The following is a 14,952-nucleotide window of genomic DNA, read 5'->3' as shown; positions in this document are numbered from 1 at the left end:
GGTCGGTTTCCCCACACTGTTCTCACAGTAGTGAATAAGTCTCATGAGATCTGATGGTTTTATAATATCCCCTTTCACTTGGCTCTCATTCTCTCTTGCTTGCTGCCATGTAAGACGTGTCTTTTACCTTCCACCACGATGGTGAGGCCTCCCCAGCTATGGGGAACTGTGAGTCCACTAAACCTCTTTTTTTAAAAAGATAAATTACCCAGTCTCAGATATGTCTTTATCAGTAGTGTGAAAATGAACTAATACACCAGCTGACCGTTCCCCCCTCGAAAAAGGAACTTCAGTTCTACAACTGCCAACAACCTGAGAGAGCCTCTGCTAGGACCACAGCCCTGACTGACCCCTGAATGTAGCCTGGTGAGACCCAGAGCGGAGGCCACAGTTGGGCTGTGGCTGAACTTCTGACTTACTGAGACTGGAGGTAACTGATGTGTGATGTTTCAAGTCACTAGGTTGTGGTCATTTATTATGTAGCTGAAGATAACAGACAGCTTCCCTCTCCTTTAAGAACACATCAGCCAAATGCCTTTCATAAGTATTGCAGCCACCTTTGTGCTAAGAGAATGTGAACCCTTGACTATCCAGTCAAAAGCTGCTGCTTTTTCACCAACTGTAGCGCCAGCCTGACTCCATTTCTCTGACCTTCCAGGACAGTTGTTAAGACAGTCAATCACACAATGACCCCCATTTCCAGACAGCACTCAATCTGAGCATGGCCTGTGTATTTTTCAGGGTTCTCTAAAGAGACAGATCTAATAGGATAGATGTATATATGAAGGGGACTTTTATTAGGAGAATCAGCTCACATGATCACAGGGTGAAGTCTCACAATGGGCCATCTGCAAACTGAGGAGCCAGGAAACCAGCCTGGGTCCCAAAACTTCAAAAGCAGGAAGGCAGACAGTGCAGCCTTCAGTCTGTGACCAAAGGCCTGGGAGCCTCTGGCAAACCACTGGTGTAAGTCCAAGAATCCAAAAGCTGAAGAAATTGGAGTCTGATGTTCAAGGGCAGGAAGCATCCAGCACAGGAGAGAGATGATGGCTGGAAGACACAGCAAGTCAGCTCATTCCAACTTCTGTCTGCTTTTTTCTAGCTGCTTTGGCAGCTGATTAGATGGTGCCCACCCATATTGAGGGTGGGCCTTCCTTTCCACTGTTTGAAATGTTAATCTCCTTTGGCAACACTCTCACAGACACACCCAGGAACAATCCTTTGCCTCCTTCAATCCAATCAAGTTGACAGTCAATATTAACCATCACGGCCTGTTTCCTTGACCCTCCCCAAGATCACCTTGTATAAGCCAAACCCTCCAAGTCTTTCCCAAGGCCCTCTCACCGCTGCTGAGCTGCTGCTGGGCCCCAATGGTGCAAAGCCTTCCTTCTTGTGATGAGCCAGCCAATGTCCTCAACTTTGCTGGGTTACAGGAGTGTTCCTGGTGGCCTCTGGATGACATCATTAACAAGATTACGAACAAGATCATGTTGATGCATTCCAGTTTCTTCATACAATTTAAAAAAACATTTATTTAAAAATTACCCGCACCAAGAATTTCACAAAATAAAATCAAAATCCAGGGCTTATCAGTAGGTAGCTCATATGTGTACCTGCTCCATGCCTGCTGTTGTCATTGATGTCTGGAATGAAGAAATGAATTAGAAAGTCTTCAAACACCAAAGAATGGTTTGATAAACTATATTTACATAGTGTATATACCACATATAACATAATTACTATGCACTAAAAGATAAGAAATTATAATTGTGCATTTTAGAAAGATTTGGTCAAAAGAGGAGGAGGGATAAGGACTTTATCATGATTATCAATTTCCCAAGCATTTCTGTAAATTAGGAGCTTACTGTACTAACCAGAAATGGTGGATGGGTTTTTAACTTCAATTCCACCCATCATGTCCCATCTAAATACTCTGAGGTGGTAACAGCAAACTGTCCCAGATCTTCTTCAAGCCCAAGTGCTTTGGGGTGATTGCATATACCAATAACGCCCCCTGGAGGCCAGCCTGGCCGGGGCCGGTGGACAACTGTCCCCATGGCAGCAAGTCTGTGCCTCATCTCAGCTGTCAGGGTTTGGTTTTCCACCCTGATCCAGCTGCTAATCTCTCCCTACCATGTGCCCCTCACCCACTACCAGTCAGTGACTCCTAGCTCACACAATTCCCGGTGTTCACCTCTTGCTGTCCCCTGCCTGGCCCTATCATAAGTTTGTATTCATGCTGCATTCAGTGCATGAAATGCTGAGAGCTGTCCCCAGCCGACAGCCACCAAAGATTCATTGATAGGAGACAAAGGGGATGCAGGGAAGAAATCTGTCACACCTGCGAGACAGAACTGCCCTTTTACATCCGTGCATGGTGGGGAAGCGGGGAAGGCAGGGACACCCCAGCTGTACTGCAGAAAGACCGCATTTTGAAAGGTGGTTTCAAACCACGTGTTCAGTGAGATGTAGAAAATGCCAGCTGTTCCTACAGGGATTACAGTCATGGGAATCTTCTCTTACTCTGCAAAAGAGAAACGGATCTCCTTACAGCACCATGTGAAGGCAGAATTATAAAAACCTGCCTTGGGGACTCTCTTTCCTTAATTAAACATAATAAGAAATATGGGCAAAGCACTCTAGCCTGCATAATTTGGCTCTTCAGAAAATCTATCAGAATTTTCCAAAAATTGAGAAAAAAGATATAGGATCAAAATGAGATTTTTATGAAATGCCTCACTAAAAAAGAGCTCGTAGAGAATTTTCCTGAAATAAAGTAGAAAATATCAACAGAAAAAAATATTGCAGGAAAAGCCCATATCTGTGTGCATCCTCAGACATTATTTAAACTATTAAGACATTTGAGATACAACTAAGGAACCAGTTATTACACAGAAGAGAACAGTAAGAACAGAAAATTCCATCTACATCACTGAGACTGACCCAGCGTCATCTTACAAATAGCCACTGTCCACATGCTGATGGCTGATCAAGACTCAGATCCCACCCACCTAACTTTTTGTGAGTCTCACTGATGTGTGGGGCAAAGGTGCGTGCCGCCCTCAAGGCTGGCTTAGAACAGCCACGCTGCATTCACCATGTGGACATCCTTAGGCATGTTCTAAAACTCTGAAAATATAAATTAGGAAGTATTTAAGATGAACTTGCTGGCTATCTGCAAGATATGTGAGGGAACCTTCAGGTGAATTGTTTTGAAAATTCAATCTGGCCAGGCACTGTTGCTCATGCCTGCAATCCCAGCACTTTGGGAGGCCAAGACAGGAGGATGGCTTGAGGCCAGGAGTTCAAGACCAGCCTGGGCAACATGACAAGACCTTGTCTCTACAAAAAAATCACAAAAATTAGCTGGGTGTGGTGGTTTGCACCTGTGGTCTCTGTTAATCAGGAGGCTGAGTGGGGAGGATCCCTTGAGCCCAGGAGGTCAAGGGTGCAGTGAGCCATGATTGCTCATTTCCACTTCTGCCTGGGCAACAGACAAGACCTTGTCTAAAAATAATAATAATAAATAAAAAAGAAAAGAAATGAAAATTCTATCTGGCTTCCCAAAGGTCATGTCTTCCATTTTTTTTCTAGTGGGTTTTCATGGGGCCATCAGAAGAATGATGAAGATAAAAACACGTGAGCTCCCTCTTAGGCATTTTGGAGCCTACAATGGTTAACTTCATATGTCAACTTGGCTGGGCTATGGTGCCCAGTTGTTTGATCAAACACGAGTCTAAATGCTGCCATGAAGCTATTTTTAAAATTAGATTCATAAATTAATGCGGGTAGGCCGCCCAATCAGTTGAAGGCCTCAAGAGCCAAGACTGACATGTTCCAAAGAGGAAAAAACTCTTTCTCGAGACTGTACCACAGAAACCCTGCCAAGGTGCCACCCTGCTGCCCTGTGGGATTCGGGCTCAAGGCTGCAAGATCAACTCTTGCCTGAATTTCCAGACTTCCTGCCTTCCCTGCAGGGAATTTAGGGCTCACTAGCTCCTCCAATCACTTGAACCAATTCCAATCAATACATAAGTAAACAAACAAATCCGTCTCTCTCTTTTTCAATCTATCTGCCTCCAATTGGCTCTGTTTTTCTGGAGAACCCTGAGTAACACAGGGGCTGCAGGTCGTTTTCTGTCTAAGGGTGGAATATCTGAGTGCCTGCGCTGCTCCACTGTCTCTGCTAAGTGTCCATTGTTGACTTTTCCTTCCTCACTGCCTTTGACCCCTTCCACTCAGTACAAACCCAGGCTATTTATTCCATCTTTGGGTTGCTTATCAAGGGAAAATGAATTATGTAAGACTAGGACAAAATGAAGAAGAGAATTCTACTGCCATTAATGCTATATAGTCTATTTCAAAGACAAACAGAAACAACTGTGCACCACTCATTGACCTGACAGTCAGAAAACAGCCATGGAGGCCCTGTGGTGTACTAGGCACTGTGCCAACCACTGTCTCTCAGAGTTGAGACAGACACCCTGCCCATATGCAGCCTCATAGACATCATATAATACTCAGTATTAGAGATGTGAGACCTATAATAACAATTGTCAGTGTTTATTGTCTGCTTATGACATCTCGGACACTGATAGAAGTGCTTTATGTAAGTTAACTCATTTAGCCTTTGTAAAAACCCTAGGTGATAGGTCCTGTGTCTATAATGCACTTTAAAGTTGTTATTTAAAAAAATAAATTAACTTGTTTCCCATTGCTGCTGTAACAAACTGCCACAAACCTGATGCCTGAAACAACACAAATGTTTTGGGTGTGACCTACAGTTCTGAAGGTCAGAAGTCTGAAGTCAGTCCCATTCCAGTGTCTGAAGTCAAGGTGTGGGCTGGCTCCTTCCTCAGGCTAGAGAGGAAAACACATTTCTTTGCCTCTTCAGCATCTGTTGGCCACCTGCATTCCTTGGCTTTTGGCCCCTTCCTCCACCTTCAAAGTGCATCACTCCAGTCTCTGCTTCTATCTGCACATTGCCTTTCCTCTCTATCAAACCTCCCTCTGCTTTCTCTTATAAGGACACTTGTGATTACATTTAGGGCTCCTCTGGGTAATCAGGAACAATTTCTCCACCCCAGGATCTCTAAGCCCAATTATACCTGCAAAGTCCCTTTTGCCAAATAAGGTAGAAGGGGTTGGCGGTGGGTAACTCTGGAGCCATTATTCAGACCACCACCTGCAGACACAGCGACAGGGCTTACTCCAGATGATGGTGCTGGTCAACGTTGGCATCTAGATCCACAGCAGACACTTTTAACCACCTTGCATTGTCCTCAAAGAGACCTGCACTCAACAGTGAGCACAGGACACCAAGGCAGCTTCAACGATCTGGCCACAATGGCATTTCTGCCACAAAATGCTGCTCCCCACAAGTCCTACCAGAGCAGGCTGGTGACAAAGCAAAAATGAGCTTGTCGCTTACCACAGTCAGGGGAGCACCGCCTGGATTACCTTAGTTTCGTCTTGGAAAGGGTGGGACAAAGGAGGGACATTTATGAGGTTTTTAGTGTCTAGCTTAAGGCAGGTTTTCAAAAGGGGAGAGTGGTTAGGATTGGTTAGAGTTCATGGTATACTCATTTAGGAGGGATGTGTGCCTCTCCTAAGGTACAACAGAGAATATCTAATGTTCTTTATTATAAACTGAGTAGCCGAATGCCAATTTTAATTGATTTTGGAGAATTCATTGAAATTAACAGAAATGTTGTTTGTTAGTCTAATCTTCCTGGGCAAGAGTTAGCTGCAGTAGCAATGTCAGGTTGCTTAAGACGGTGGAAGAGTAAATGGACGTTAGTGTAGACAGTAAACTAATGTGGTGTAGACGTTTAGATTCTCAACACTCAGCCCACCAAAAATGCCGGGGTGAGTCAGAGGAAAGAAGCTCATGTTGCAGTGTGAGGCTTTTGCCTCTGGGAGGCACCCACTTCATAGAAAACCCAGAAGTCACCCCAAGAAATGGAGAGAGCAGTGGTGAGGTGGGAGGGGAGACCCTGGGTGACAGAGAAGGCAGCTGTCAGACAGGACATTTTCCTCACACGACTTCCAAAAGCCACACCCAGAGTGACTTCCAAGGGTGTGTTCCAAAGGAAATGAAGAAGAGAGAATTCCTTAAGGGACAGCTGCATGTGCTGCACGTGGTCAGCCACCGAGTTCTGATCTGCACACCCCACTGGCCATGTCGGAGGGCACTGTTACACTGCAAGAAAGAGCGTGCCAGCTACTGCCCACTACAGTGAATCTGCAAAGCAGGCACAATGTGAACCTTTAAAAAAACATTGGAAAAAAACAAGAAGGCCATTTTGTTAACCATGTAGACCTACTTCCAGCAAAAGTTCAGTCTGCAGCAAAGCAGGGGAACAGGAATTAATGACTACTAAGATGTTGACTGTGTCTGTGTCTTCATATTTTAATTTCTTTCACTTACTGGGCACCAGTTTGTCAGCCAGATACATTATATATGCAATTACTTCAACACAAGGGAAAGTCTTGTTGCCCTCATTTCACAATGAGTGAATAAAGACTCTCTTCAAAGGTTATTTGGCCACAGCCACACAGTAAGCCGCTGTGACCTCAGAGTCTCCATCTTTGCATCACACCACCCCCAGTACTTCTAGAAGACAAGCCCCTTAGCCTCTGCTCCACTTCCTGTTACACTGTGCTGCATTTGCACAATATGTACATATAAATCTACACACTGGCATAAATCATCCACTGTAGTCTGTGTCCATCCCTAGAAAGCGCTCTTCCTTGGAAGTTCAAACTGTTATATGAATCCTTTCCCTGCCCTTCCCTGACTTCCCACAAAACTCAATATATTCTTGCTGCCCAAATTCCTTCCCTGCAACTTAAAGACCCCGAAACCCACTTTTACGTAATCTTTCCTTATTATTCCCTAGACGACCTTCCCTGCAGCCATATGCTAATGCATATCTCCCTTCATGAAGCCAATATTGTTATGCCAGGTGCCTTTGCCAGAATTGTTCCCTCTTCCCTGGGAATGCGCTAACTCTCATGGCTCTGTTCTTGGCAAAATCCTGTTTCAGCCTCCAGCTCACAATTCAAGGCCCATCTCCTCTGTGCAGTATGCCTGGATGTCCGGTGAAAAGTCCTGCCCTACCCTACCAACCCTGGTTGTGCCTCTGTCGTTGTGCTCAGTGGAGAGTACCTTGCAAGGGGCTCACCTGGCCAGTAGGTGAACACCCTGGACAGGGAGTACATCTTCACCATCTCTAACTCCCCGGAGCAGTGCCTGGCCTGGAGCAGATGTTTAGCTTGTTTAATAAATTAGAATCGAGTAGGAATGTGTTGATTTCTAACATGAACCGTTAGTTTTCTGGGAAGATGTTTAGATGAGGAAATCATGTACTTTATTCCTATAACATATGGGAGTTTCATCAAACCTAGTGGGACATAGGAGTTCCCCCTAAAAAAATATATAGCAAAGACTTTGGATAAGTGAATTGAAAACATAAACTCTGGCAGAAACATGGATTTCTTTTTCTTCTTTTCTAAATTAGTACCACTTGGTTCAAGAACAAGAGGTCACCTTTGTCAAGTTTAAAATTTATTGGATTTCCTTTGCTTCTCTCAAATTTTAGATCCGTGACTTAAACATACTTCATGAGCAAAGTAACACTGTTCTCTTCATGTTGCTGTTTATCAGAGAAAAGAGATGCTTTACAAACAACGCTGCACTTCACAGGATTCCTCATCAATGAGTCAATAGACTTACCCCCATTTAGGGAGCAGGAAATCTCAGATACAAGTGAAAAAAACATTTTATGCACAGAAGACATACATAACTGAGCTGATATTAGAACACACAGTATTTACCATCACCCTCCAGGGCTGATTGCATGAGCTGTTTCCCCATCCATGATTCCCAAATGTCCATTTCAGTTGAATAATCATGGATTAAACCCTGCTTTATGAATCAACTTATTATACGCATTGTGGATGACACAGAGATAATCCGTGGTTCTCAGGATTTATGGCCTACACGTTAAAGCATGTAGAACAGCTGAAGAGATAAAAAACCAAAAAAACCCATAAAAACAAACAAAATCATCCAAGAGATAGCACAAAGCAGCGTGAGACTGAGTCCATGACCCAGTTCTTTCCTAAATCCTGTAGGAGTTCATAGGACAGAGTGATTACTCTGAGCTAGACAAATTAGGGACAAATTATGGGAAATGTGGGCTTTGAGGAGGAAGTCAGAGGTGGCAGGATTTGGCCAGATGAAGGTAGCCAGTCAGCACTCTCCATAAGAGAGATGCTTAAAATGAGGACACAGCTGGGATAATTACTGCATGACCAGGGGGCTAAGGGTTGGTGTAACATGGCAATCAGTAACGAAACTTCAAAGATGTGCAGGAAGCAGAGAGGGAGGACATCAACCCCATGCTATGGCGTTGGGGGCTTTGTCTTGTAGGTTACCTTGGTGACTGGCTTTTCAAAATAAGAAAATAACATGCTTGTTTTTGTTTTGTTTTGATTTTCTGGAGACAGGGTCTTACTCCGTTGCCCGAGCAGGAATACAGTGGCGAGATCATAGCTCACTGCAGCTTCAAACTCCTGGGCTCAAGCGATCCTCCTGCCTCAGCTTCCCAAGTAGCCGGGACTAGAGGTGTGTGCCACCATGCCCAGTTGATTTCTTTTGTAAAGATGAGGTCTCACTATATTGTCCCAGCTGCCCTCAAACTCCTGGCATCAAACAATCTTCCTGCCTTAGCTTCCCAAAGCACTGGGATTACAGACGTGAGTGTCTGTGTCCAGCTCTTTTTTTCTTTTTTTAAAAGAAAACGAACATCTCAAAGCTCTAAAAGATGGTGGAATGAGACGAGTGAAGCCACACCGTAGATCAGTAGGTGATGCTGGGTACTCCTTTGTGTGATGGAGCCTGCCTGCGCTAGGAGTGAGGCGGTGTGGAGAGAAGAAAGAGGAATTTAGAGAAGGCATGGAGAAAACAGTGAGCAGAGAGTTGACAGAGAGAATGAGCCATCATTGACGAAAGGAGGCAGATAAGCTAAGAAGCCACCTTGGGAAAAATCAAGAGTCATATGTAGTTTTGTGTCTTCTTCCAAAGCAGTGGAAGAAAGTATCCAAGCCATACTCAGGCTAATAAGCAAGGAGCAGGAATCACTAGCTATCATAAACATACAGGGACTTAATGCAGAGAATCAAATGCTTCCAGTAGGGTAAAAAGGCTGGAGAAGTGATCTGTGCCACTGGCTCCAGGCATAACTCTGGAAGGCCTTTCTGAAAAGCTGTGCTTAAGGAAGAAGTTAGAATGGAGTGTCAGCCACCAAAAGTGCCACAGAGACATATTTAGGCAACTCAGCATCTCCACACCATTCTATGATGAAACTGCTGCCATACTGAATGACAACAAATGATCCTGCCCAACACAATGGATTTATTCTCCATACAAATGAAAAGCAGCCCATCTTTTCTGCAAAAGAAGAGCTATCCAAGGTCTTGTCCATCAGCACCTTCATCACTGGAGATGTTCTTGTCAGTCACAATCATAACCTCTGCAAACAAGAGGCTATATTAAGGCATCAATCGCTGCCAACACCTCTGTCAAACTAAAAGAGAAAAGGGAAAAAGAGAAAAGGAACTTGGCTAATATAACTTTCCTGGAACGAGAAAGGTTTACTATAATCTTCCTTTCTAGCAGTGATCAAAAACTTATTTCTATACGTGATCATAATTATAATTATTTACAATAAACTTCTTTTTGTCTATTCAAAAAAAACACTTTGGCTATTTTCCTGGCAAATAAAATCTTCATTCTTCACGGGTTTGATCCCTCTGGGTCCTGTTTACATTGGATCGTTATAGTCTTGCGTTAACTTTTGCCACTGGTTTGGCAGTACTGATGTCGCTGATGGTAACCTGGGGTTCCGCATTTCTGATCTGGGAACTGACGCCTTTAATCAAGGAAAGTACAAAGTTAGAGGAACAGGAACTCAACATTTGTGAGTGGTTTATTAAGTGTAATAACAAAGGGAGGCGGGGCGCGGTGGCTCACATCTGTAATCCCAGCACTTTGGGAGGCTGAGGCAGGCGGATCACCTGAAGTTGAGAGTTCAAGACCAGCCTGACCAACATGGAGAAACACTGTCTCTACTAAAAATACAAAATTAGCTGGGTATGGTGGCACATCCTTGTAATCCCAGCTACTTGGGAGGCTGGGGCAGGAGAACTGCTTGAACTAGGGAGGCAGAGGGTGCAGTGAGTCCAGATTGTGCAACTGCACAGTCTGGCAACAAGAGCCAAACTCTGTCTCAAAAAAAAAAAAAAAAAAAAAAAGGAGTTGTGTATTCTTATTTCCATGAGTCTGTAGCTCATATATTTTGGCCATTGGAAAAATAGCCTCACAGCTTGGTCATCCTTTCAAAGCGCATACTGCATTCTATAGGACATCACCCAGTCTCAAGTGATGCCACTGACAGATGTTATCTGTATATGCAAGAGGTCACTGTCCCATTGTTTAAGGCCAGCTGCACATGTGTGTTAGATAGGAAGACTGCAGAATGCCACAGGAATAAGGCCATTGCTTCACTTCACTTGCTATAAAATGAGTTATTAGGTCAGAAACAAAGTTTATGTGATACCATAATTGTATTAATGCATTCTTTTTGATGGTAGTATTGGCAGAAGCACTTCATACCCAATATTCCAGAGAGGCCAAATAACTGTTGGGTTTTTTTTTTTTTTTTTTTTTTCACAATAAAATGGGTCTTATGTAATGAACCTTCCCCTGCATGTCTGTCTGCCCCCAACAGAATGACTTCATATATGACAGTCAATATCATCCACTCTTAACAGGAGGCACATACAGCAGGGATGGGCCAAGTCAGCCTTAATGAGGGAAAGCCCATGTTGTTGAATTCATCTTTAATCTTCATCCCTGACACCAGGAACGTCTTATTCCTGAGCTCACTGGGAAAACACAGATGGCATAAGAAAAGGCTGGCTGACATTCCCAGGCTGGTCATCTCCACCCCTTGGTTCCTGAAACACTTATCTGAAATCGATGCCCTTTGGTGAAGATTCATAAAGAACACAAATATCTTAGACTCTGTGCTCATACCTCTTCTGCAGACCTCTTTGTCACCAATATTCCAGGCTTATTTCTTTCAGGTCCTCAAGTATCCAACCTGCCATCAACTTCCTGTGAATCAGTTATGAGCTGTACCTCCGGACATGTTTCCTTCCAAGAAAAAAGTGAGACATGACACATTCTGCTTGATTTCTTCCCTTGGGAGAAATTCCCTTTACTACCCTTCTGTTGGAGCCAACCTGGGAAAAGCTGCAGAAATCTCTCATGAGCTGTTACCAGCATACCATGCAGAACCTTCTGTAAGTCAGCATCCACATTTGTTTTCCTCAGACAATCAAGGGAGGCCACAGTGGAGGGCTGGCTATAAGAGAGACACCTGTGTGCAGCACTGGTGGGGATGCTGAGAGATTAGTCTCTGGATCATGCTTATGCTCAGCCTCACATATGCCACTTTCATTCCACCCAGTGCTGTTATAAAAGTCAAACTGTGTGACTCATGGTTTAGATCTTATGATTATTTGATGTCCCATAGTTAGACATCTGGTCTCTACTAGGGCCCAGGAACAACAAAGAGCCATTTCAGAAAAAAAAAAAAAAAAGTTGTAGTTATTTTCCAAAAAAGCGTTACTAGGTGATATGGTTTGGATTTGTGTCCCCTGGCCAAATCTCATGTCAAATGATAATCTCCAGTGTTGGAGGAGGGGCCTGGTGGCAGGTGACTGGATCACGGGGGTGGATTACCCCCTTGCTGTTCTCCCAAGAGTGAGTTCTCACAAGATCTGGTTGCTTAAGAGTGTGCAGCGCCTCCTCCTTCTCTTTTCCCTCCTGCTCTAGCCACGTAAGTTGTGCCTGCTTCTCCCCTGCCTTCTGCCATGATTTTAAGTCTCCTGAGGCTTCCCTAGCCATGCTTCCTGTGCAGCCTGTAGAACCATGAGTCAATTATAAATTATCCAGGCTCATGTTGTTCTTTATAGCAGTGCAAGAATGGACTAAGAAACTATTGCAAGTGGCTTGCAATACTTTCCATGAAGCATCTGGTCCTTCCTAATTCATCAGCTAGGATACCAGATAGCAGATCTCTTTGCCCTCTCTTGCTTCAAGATCTCCTTAAAGCTGTATTTTCAAGGTATTCAATAAATGGGTCAGAGCACCGTACCCAAAGAAAGTATACTCTCCCTCCAAAATCAAATAAAAAAAAAAAAAAGCCTGACCAAATAAAAAAGGAGCATTGAGCTTCATTTCAATATCAGATGGAATGAAAGTTTAATGCTTATTTTTTAGTTACAGGCTGTCAAATAACAACAATTGTCTTTCCCTCCCTGCCGTTGGGTTACATCTGGACTAGCAGAAGCTTCACAGGTGTGCTGGCCTTTGCACATTTCGCTGGACTTGTCTCCCCTGCTCCATATTACATGCGATCGACAGGATATTTCTGGCTTGCCAAGTTCAGTAAGTGTGATGTCATCAAGAACTTGAACCAATATAGTGCCCTGTAGAATGGCAAGATAATCAAGTTCCCTAGGGCTAAATTGTGACAGAGAGTAGGAATGCTAGTATCTAGCAAAAGTGAAAGAGTCCTGAGTATCTGATACATTTTGCCCAAACTAATGTTCCTTTTACCCTGGCTTAATATCTTTGTAATATATTCCAAGACATATTACCAGCTTCTTCCGTAATTCGATATGAATAAATGAAAATTATGTAATTAAATATAAACAAATTGTAACATTATAATAGCTTTGATGAGTAATTCTTCTCTTCCTGAGTCAGATTCTATACTGTGCCTCTAAGGTAAGCAAGGATTCGATTGTAACTATATAGGCGCAGAGGTAATGGGAGAGGTAGAAATTGGCATGAAAAGAACTTCCCTTTTTTTAAAAGCTGTATCAGGTGATAACAGGATTGGCCTCATTAAAGGAGGGGACTCTGTTAGCAAGAGAAGCTCTGAAGCCCTCATTCCTTGCCTGTTATTCTCACTCTTAACCAATTTCCTGTATTTGCTAAAGAAGACCTGGTGAAGTTCTTAATCAACTTACACTGTAATTCAGTCATGTGTATGACTGGCATCCATCTGGGACTTTTGGCTACATCAGGCCTGCCGCTACAAGAGATAAGCATTAGTTTAGGACTTAGAGATTTGTCATTGGACATACCTTGAACTGAGTACGTAAACTGTCAAGCTGACATTTTCTTTCTTTGAACCCTTCAGTTTGGTCACAAGCAGCCGGCTCCCCACCCTCCTCAGAGTCCTCATTTTCACTATGATGTTGCTGCAGTCACTGGGTCCTCCGTCTGCCTTCAACAGGCTTTGTATTCTCAGGGACGGCTGGAGATAATTTAAGCAGCTGTTTCCTAGTGTGTCAAAAGTCCAATTTCTCATTTACTAGTGGTAATTAGGTCCTTATTGCCCTCAAATCCAACCAAGGCTGATAAGCAGTTCTGGGGTCTTGCTCGTAGGAACTGTTGCATACAACTACTTTTGCTACTAAATTCCATATTAGCAAGCATTAAATCGCGAGAAATAAAAACGGGCACAAAAAGGTAATTACTGTATGATCTCACTTATATGTGGAATCTTAAGAAGTTGATCTCATAGAAACAAAGTAGAGAGGTAGTCACCAGAGTGGGGGCTGGAGGGATGGGGGAATGGGAGATGCTGGGAGCTAAACAATGTGTACACATGGGCATAGAGAGTGGAACCATAGGCATGGAGACTAGGAAGGGTGGGAAGGTGGGAGGGGTGAGGGATAAGAAATTACGTAATGAGTATCATGTACATTACTCCAGTAACCCTTACAGTAAAAGCCCATCCTGGGTCACCACTACACAATATATCCATGTAACAAATTTGCTCCTATACCCCTAAATTTATACAAATGTTTTAAACAAGACACAAAGCTTCAGTTCGGCTGGAGGAGTTTTAGTGATCTATTGCACTGCATGTTGACCACAGTTAATCATAACTTATTGCACATTTCAAAACTGCTAAAAGAATAGATTTGTAACATTCTCTCTCTACACACACAAAATGTAAGTTAGTGAGGTGATGGATATATTACTTTGCTTGGCTTAACTTTTCTACAATGTATCAATTTTTAAACCCACCCTAACCATTTTAAGTAGACAGGACTTTAAAATGGAGTGTCCACAGTGTTGCTGTACACTGGGTTGGAAAACTAGTTCCAGACTTGGCCTTCAGAAACGACCCCTGAACACTGCAGGCCCATGTAGGCTGAAGGCTGCTACCTCTGCTGAGTGAGGGAGGCATGGAGTTAGGAGCAGAGCATGCACCTGGTGCCTAGAAGTCCTCCTTTCCCACCGAAACAAGAAAGCACCAGCCATCACTGCTGCGAAGGGTCTTCATGCCTGCAAGACGAACACTATGGGGGTGGCAAGGCAAGCTCTCCTATACAGCCAGAGCAGCAGAGGTGGGTCCTGCCCTTGCTTCTTCCTTCCACAGCTTTTGTGAGTACATCTAATTGTCAGGCTCTAACTCACATCCAAAACTCTAGCTCTGAACATGTAGGGTTAGCTGTCTAGACCCTCCAATCCACAAAAGACCCACGAGAGGGAAGATTAAGGATGCTGTTACCCACCACCTCTGTCTTCCACATTAATGCATGTTTAAGAACAGAGATAATAACCCTAGTTTAATGCAATCAGTTTCCTTGATTGTGATTTATCACGTGTCATTTGTTTGCAACTTCGGTAACACTGGAGAAGTTTGTTGTTTTCTTTTCTAATTATTTTTCTCCAATTTGATTTCATTTCCATTACTTAAGTTTTAGTGTCCTGTGATAGCTGCTTAATCTGAACAACTATAATCTTCAGCTGGGGAATGAACTAAATGAGTGCTGGGCAAGCATTTTTGTTCACGT

The sequence above is a fragment of the Cebus imitator genome, unplaced genomic scaffold, assembly GCF_001604975.1.
Source record: "Cebus imitator isolate Cc_AM_T3 unplaced genomic scaffold, Cebus_imitator-1.0 Scaffold185, whole genome shotgun sequence".
Lineage (NCBI taxonomy): Eukaryota > Metazoa > Chordata > Mammalia > Primates > Cebidae > Cebus > Cebus imitator.
Note: the sequence above shows the minus strand (reverse complement) of the source record.